Genomic DNA, 7,835 nt, shown 5'->3' with positions numbered 1-7,835 from the left:
CTGCATTTCAGCTTTCACTTGGAGCTTTATATAGAATCATAGAATCACAGAATGGTTTGGGTTAGAAAGACCTTAAAGCTCTCGTTCCTATCCCCCTGCCACGGGCAGGGACACCTTCCACTAGAACAGGTTGCTCCAAGCCCCATCCAACCTGGCCTTGAGCACTTCCAGGGACAGGGAGTCCACAGCTTCTCCAGGCAAAATCTTTACCTTCACAAAATCTTCACCTAACTGCTGAGGACCCTCCAGCCCCAATCGTGTCCCCACACGGTCTCACAGACTGGGCAGCACACTGACCCACAGCACTAGGGAGGGAATCCCGCTGCTCTGGGTCCCGTTGCCTTTTCTTGGTGAGACATAAACTCAGATTAAACCAAGAGCAGCTCGTCTGGGGCTGGGAATGTACACACAGGGTTTAGAAATCCTCACGGGGCCGGAAACACTCCAGCATTGCCCAGGCATTGGGGATGGAAACTGGAAACAAGCCATAGCAAGGACTTTGATATCACTCTGTCCTGCACACACAGCAGAGATGTGTACACAGGAACAGGCTCCACCTTGCCCCATTGGGTACAGGGCTGTGGGCTTGGCTCCAACCTTTACCCCAGGGCTCTCCCTGGCATGGCACAGCCCTCAGCCTCGCCTGCCCGGGGCACCACTGCCAGCACAAAGGTGTGTCACAGCCAGCAGCTCCCATCGCAGCCGGGCTTGGCTGAGGGCACACGCAGCTGCCCTGCTTCCCCTGCGGTGCCTAATTACACCCCAGGGTGAGGAGGCAGGAAAGACACACAGCAGCAATCTGACTGCCTGATGTGGAACATCTGCTGAGCTTCACCCCAGAGCAACACTTGCGAGACATTCAGCTCCTGAGGCCCTTGAGGAGTATTTCAGGACCTAGATGCAAAATCTAGAGCCACGAAAATCCGTGTTGGAGCTCGCTGGCTTGTGTCAGAACCCGTGGGGAGGCGGTGACAACCTGACACCGACACTGAGAAGGGTGTTTATATCGACCAAAGCCCCTGAGTGCCTCTGCTCCTAAAACAGCCAGTCCAGATCCATCAGTTCAGTTGCTGTGACACAATTTGGAGCAAGAACAACTGTTCTGATACAAACAGGAAAAAAAGAGATTTAAAAACTAGTCACTGCACGCAGGAGAAGCTGAGAAACCCCAAGCGCTTGTTGGCTCCAGTGTAGGTCGATCCCCCTCTGCAAGCTCCGGGAGTCACACAGGTGCTTCCACTGCCTCCCCCCAGGAGATCCCTGCTCCCCCCAGGCTCTGGCCCCATCCTTGCTGAATAAGGATGTTTGACAAGCACCTTCCAACCACACCAATATTTTTATCCCTATACAGTGGCTCTGCTCACTCCTCCGTACCACACCATCAGCCACGCCATCCACAGAGTCAGCCCTGCCTTGGGAAACACTTCCCAGCCTCTTTGCTTCAGCATCTTCCCCAAATCTCCAAATTCTTCCAGCAGCCCCAAACCCTGTGGAAATCCTGCTGATATTCCACAGAGGTTCCTCCAAGCTGTGCTTCCAAGCCAACCACGGATCCACAGCACCAGACACAATTTTGCCTCAGTCACAAGGACTGAGCTTCACCAGATTTCCCAGAGCTCAAAGCTCCTGAAATAACTTTATTAAGGGGGGCCAGGACATGACATAAGGGATGTTGGGAGGCATCTGATGGCTGTCAGACAGGACTTGGCACAGCAGCCCCCCCAAGCCAGATCTTCCAGCTAACCCCTCCTTGATCTGCACACTCTGTTAGCACAGAAGTTTTGGGTTGGGGCTAAAAATGAACAGTGATGGTGAAGGAAGCACCTGGGCTCACCAGCAAGCATTCGTTCTATTTTTAGTTTGGGGTTGTCTTATTTTAATACCCAGTTTTTGGGTCTCTTGGGGGGTTTTTGGGTCTCTTCCTCTCTCTGATGACAACATTGAAGAACCTCTGCTTGTAAATCTCTACCAGGGGAGTTAGACAAGAACGAGGGTGAAGCAGCTAAAGATCAGTTCTATCAAGTGTTGAGCACCAGCCCACTGCTGCTGCAGCCTCCTCCAGCTGCCACATCAACACAGGACCCAGTGTGCAACCAACTACAGCTCTTAGAAAAGCTTTTTTTTAAAAAAAATTAGGAATTAAGAATGATTCTTCCGCTCTCTGTCTCTTCTGCAACTCACGATCCACTTAAAAACCCCAACCTCCTCTGTGTGACGACTGGGAGAAACTGGATACCTTGGACTAAAGTCTAATCATCTCCTCGGATGTGGTACGATGGCCTTTGGAAGAACCTCGTGCCACTCCCCATTTCTTTAAGGGCCTGATGTCCCAAAGCCTCCACCAACCTGTGATCCCCACCATTGGGACAGTCAATGCAATTACCCCCTCAAGGAAAACACAAAGGCTGTTGAAAGGGTCAGCACCAAAACCAGAACCACCCGTTCCTCAGAGCCCAGGGGGCTGGGGGGATCTCCAGGCACACACACGCTGCTGTGAGCCGGCTCTAATCTCCTTATGCTCTAAATCTGTGAAGGAGGCAAGGAGAATGCCTTGAGGATGGAGAATAAGCAGCTGCTGATTTCAGTTCAAAGCTCCAGAGCAGCCACCAGCCCTGATCTCACCTTTCCCACAGCCCCAACCTCAGTCTTTGTCTCACAGCACCCGCTAGGAACAACCTGACATTGGGGGGCTACTGCGATGAATAGCTCTGGGGGCGTTGTTTGTGTCTCTGGGAACACGGGGTGTTATAAGTAAAATCAGCACTAGGCTTAAATATCGTAATAAAAAGTTTTATTATAGATTTATATAAAAATCAAATAAGCAAATTACAGCGCTGGGTGACTTGGTGAGCCTTCGTTGCTCATCCAAGGCACGCTTCAATAATTTCCAATCTGCCTTTTATAGGTTTGTAGCTGCTTGCCTCTTTCAAAATCCCCTCCTTTTGTTCCGAGTCATCAGGTCTGTCTGCGCAGGCTCTGTTCTGTTGCCGAGAGGCTTCACGCCTGCGTTATCTTGTTGCTAGGAGACAAGTTCGGCTCTGTTCACTTCATCCTTTTGACGTAGTCAGCTTTTCTGCGCATGTGCCATCTTGCCGCTGGGAAATAGTTCTGTTCTCTTTTTCGGTTCTTTTTCTTATTACATAACATAACAAAATATCACTAATTATGGTAACATAACATTATGGTTTGTGTGATATATAAATAATTGTGATTCGTGAAACAAATGGGTGACTACATTAAAACAGAACAAATGGATTCTAAAACTCAACTACACCCCCCCCCAAGGAAATAAAACAGACCCTCACAAGGTCAAGAGGCCTAAAACCTCCTTACTATCTATCCTAAGAATAAAATATAGTAGGACTTTAAATCTTTAGGCGCCTGTTCGTCCAAGAATACATGAATTATGACTGGCTGCAGAGATAGCTCTTTTAGCCATAGCTGTAAATACAGTAGAACTTTAAATCTTTAGGCGCCTGTTCGTCTAAGAATACATGATCTATGACTGGTTGTAGAGATAACTCTCAGCTTTAGCCGTGAGAAAACCTACACATTAAACACTTAGCAAAAACCCGCAGAATATACATGTATATGGTACAATCAATATGCATGAGGTAGTCAAGACAAACACTAAATGAAACTATTACTTGGAACTTATAGAAACTTGAGACTTCGTTTACCGCAGATTGTAATTACAGTGTTGCAAATATAATTTGATAAGCAAATTATCTCTCCTTTGGTCTTTATTGGCTATCACAGGGGGGTTTGGGGGGTGGTTGAGAGGATTTAGGGGGGAACTTTTTGGGATTCAGGGGGGTCCCAGGGGGATTTGGGGGGGATTGAGGGTCCTGGGGGGGAGTTGGAGGGAATTTGGGGAGGGTTGAGTGGGTTTGGGGGGATCTGGGGGGGATTTGGGGGGTCCTGAGGGAATCTGTGGGGATTTAGGAATTGGGGAGTCCTTGGGGTGATTTGGGCGGGATTTTGCCAGGATTTGGTTTGATTTTGGGTATTTGGGGCATTTTTCCTGCAATTCGGGGCCGTTTCACTTCAATTTTCATGGAATTTCGTGGGAATCGAATAGAATTTTTGGGAATTTATGGGGATTTGGGAATTCTGGGGGGGATTTGGGAAATCCTGGGCCTCATTGTGGGCTTGATCTTGGGTGGATTTGGGTCGATTTTGGGTGGATTTGGGGGCATTTCCCCTGCGATTCGGGGCCGTTTCACTGAAATTTTCATGGAATTTCACGGGAACAGGCTGGAATTTTTGGGAGTTCTTGGGGATTTAGGAATGTGGGGAATCCTGGGGGTGATTTGGGCTGGATTTTTATGGGATTTGCATCAATTTTGGGCATATTTGGGGGCATTTCCCCCACGATTCAGGGCCGGTTTTCGTCGCCAGGCTGGAATTCCCGGCATTTTTCATGGAATCTCATCCCCAAAAACAGGTTTGCCAAGCTCCTGCTGCCTCTCTCGCCCCTCAGATGCATCAGCCTCGAGTGTCTGGAGCATCTTTTCTTCTTCAAGCTCATCAGGGAGACCCCCATTGACGCCTTCCTCATGGAGATGCTCAAGGCCCCCCATCAGCTCTCCTGAGGAAAAAAAAAAACAAAAACACCCCCAAAAAAACCCCAAACCCCCCCAAAAAAACCCAAACCCCACCCCCTCTTTTTTAGAAACATCCTTCCCCCAAAATCCTGCTGTAAAATAACCCTTTTCCTGCTTTTTTCCCTTTATTTTCTGGCTTTTGCCCCTCATTTTCCAGCTCTCTCTGGGTTTTTTTAAGAGGAGGGGTCAAAATGCCCACATTTCCCCCCTTTTCCTGACTTTTTCCCCCCATTTTCCATTTTTCCCCCCTCTGTTTTCCACCTTTTCCCCCATTTTCTGGCTCTTTTTCCAGTTTTCTTTGGAGGGTTTTTAGGGTTGGGGGTAAATTTCCCACATTTTTACCCCATTTTCCAGCTCCATCCAGGGGTTTTTTTGGAGGAGAGGCCCCAATTTTCCCACATTTTTTCCCATTTTCCAGCATTTTCTTCCTCGATTTTCATGATTGTAAAAAACCATTTTCCCTATGTTTCACCCAACCACCACCATTTTCTGTGTCTTCCCAAAATGTTCTGTGTTTCTCCCCCCCATTTCCAGGTTTTTCTCCCATTTTTCTATCTTTTACCCCACCCATTTTCCAGATATTTCTGGAGGTTTTTTGTTGGGGATGGGCAAAATTTCAGATACTACTGAGGAAAAAACAAAAAAAAAAAAAAAAAAAAAAAAAACAAAAACCCGCTGGAAAAAAGGGGGAGGGGGTTGTTTTTATTGGACCCGCCCCCTTCCCAAAAAATCCCGCCCCTCGCCCCCCTTCCAAAAAAAAAAAAAGCTTTGGATTTTCGAGGACTAAAAAGTTGCTGTTTCCAGTCAATTTTGGGCAAATTTGGGGCGTTTTTGGGACCACCCCCGAGTCGGGACACCCCACAAAAAATATTGGGGGGGATCCCAAAATTCTGGGAAGGGCCCCGAAATCTTGGGAAGGGATCCTGAAATCCTGTGAAGGGACTCCAAAATCCCAGGAAAAGGCCTGAAAATCCCAGGAAAAGGCACTGGGATGGACCGGGAGGGACTGGGAGGGACTGGGAGCACTGGGATGGATTGGGAGGGATGGGAAGGGACTGGGAGCACTGGGATGGATCGGGAGGGACCGGGAGGGACTGGGAGCACTGGGATGGACATGCTTAAAATCTGTCCTCTGCTGCTTGGAAAACAAGGCTGACAAACATCTTGTGATTAAAGAAGTTTGGACCCTTGTTCAGTGCCGCAATCAGGTCAGGACTCTCAATGCAGGTACAAAAACAAGCTTAACTTTATTGATTACAGAGGAGTATATATATCTGAGTATACACTTCAAACAGCTTCTGATTGGTTAGTTCTGAGTACACAGCTGGTGTTTCTGCGTTTTCTTTCAAGTCCCGTTATCGTACTTAAACATCCTGGTCTGTGACATCCCTCAAGTTTTACGGCTTTGTTTACTTCGTTTCCTGCGCGTATAAGGTCACTTCGCCCTGGGTCAGTCACGACATCTTCTTGAAAAATGGCTTCCACATTACAGCGCCTGTTACTCCCGCAACAGTTCAGAGACCTGTTTAATGTGTAACCCGGAGGTATAAACCTGGCTCCAAGAAGAATTAAGAAAGGACTTTTTGAGATGATTGTTAAAACCATGTCTAAACCCCTGTAATCCCTCTATCCCCCATGTAATCCTACTAGAAGAAAAATTAACTATTTGGAAGCTTCAGTAAAAACTTGTGTAACTCCCCAATTAACATAGGTTGTCCCCTTCATTAACATGTCCAGCCCCAGATGCCTTTAAAATTGTGTTCTTGTGTTCAATAAAGCATTCCAGTTTCCCCATACTGGAATCGTGTCTAGCTTTTATTTTTCAGACCGCTACTTTTACCAAATCCATTCTTTTAAGAAATCTTCCCAACACAATCTGTCATTACAGCCTCTTAACTGAAGCAATACAAGACCTGAGCAAGATCCACACTCACCAATATACCCTTTATTAGTAGAATCTGCTGCAGGTGCAGCAAGTTCCTGGAGAAACAAAAAAGACAAGATTTTCCAGCTATCCTATATACAACTAGTCATTTTCTTGAAAGTTATCATTACAATGAGATTTACAAAAGCCATTTTTAATGGGTCCTTGTCTGTAAATTTCCCATGGAAAAACTCAGTACAGGGGCGTGCAGTGATTTGGCTCATAGTTCATGGCAGGCCAGCAGTAAAGTTGAGGCTACAAGGCACTTGATAGTCCAGCCAACTAATCCCCAGTGCACTTACTGATCAATATTCAGTAACTTTTCAATTACATAGCTTTTATCTAGAAATAACAAGGAGTTTTTTCCTGGCTCCATCCCTTGAGAAGATGGTGTTCCTGCAAGCCCAGCTGCTGTGCTGGTGGTCCTGGGGGCACCTCCTGCCCTGGCCTGCTGTGAATGTGTTTGTGTTGCAGCTCAATGAAGTCCCTTTCAGTGGTGATGGTGTCACTTTGGTGTCAGTTCCTCTCCCCTCTTCCCCTGCCCCCGTGGCTGCATCACTGGCTTGTGCCTGAATGAACTCTTCCCCTGCAGCAGTTCCCTGCTGCTCTCAGAGAGGGTGGAGCTGAGGCCCCTGAGCCAAGGGAAAAAGGATCCATCCAAGGCAGGCCAGTGCTCCCCCCCTGCCTTCCTCCAGCCTCCCGTGGTTCCAGTTCCCATCCCTGCTGGACACACAGCCTGTTCCCAAACAACCCCCGGTCCTGTTCTCTCTCCGTGTCTCCCCTCACAACTCCCCTCCTCTAATCTCCAGCTGCCCAGGCCCCTGGTTTTGAGGGGCATTCCTGGGCTGCTGCCCCCCCATTCCTTAGAACTGAAGTGCCCAGAGCCCCAAGTGCAGAGAGGTCTGCAGGGAATCAGTGCCAAGAGCTGCCCGTGCCTGCCTGTGTTCCTGCAGTTCTCCTTCCTGCTCTCCCTGGGCTGGAGAGACCTGCCTGCCCTGGGTTTATTGGAGCAGAGGGGTGGGATTCCATTGGTGCAGAAGGGATGTTCACAGACACTCGTTTTCTGACAGGCAGTGCTAATTCCCTTTTGCCTTTCCCAAGTTTTTCCAAGTGCTGCCCAGCACGGGGATCCATGTGCTGGGACAGTGATTGGCAGGAGGAAGGGGAGCCTTGGCCTCACCTGCCCAGTTCAGGTGGGTGGCACAGAATTGGGGTGGCCTGGCAAGGCATGAACATGTTTCTGAGTTCTGGAGTGCCTTGAAACCTTTCCCTGTCAGGTTTCTCTCCCTTGTTTCCTGGGCTCC

This window comes from Pipra filicauda, unplaced genomic scaffold (genome assembly GCF_003945595.2).
Source record: "Pipra filicauda isolate LSUMZ 115617 unplaced genomic scaffold, ASM394559v2 scaffold1202_size43710_pilon, whole genome shotgun sequence".
Lineage (NCBI taxonomy): Eukaryota > Metazoa > Chordata > Aves > Passeriformes > Pipridae > Pipra > Pipra filicauda.
Note: the sequence above shows the minus strand (reverse complement) of the source record.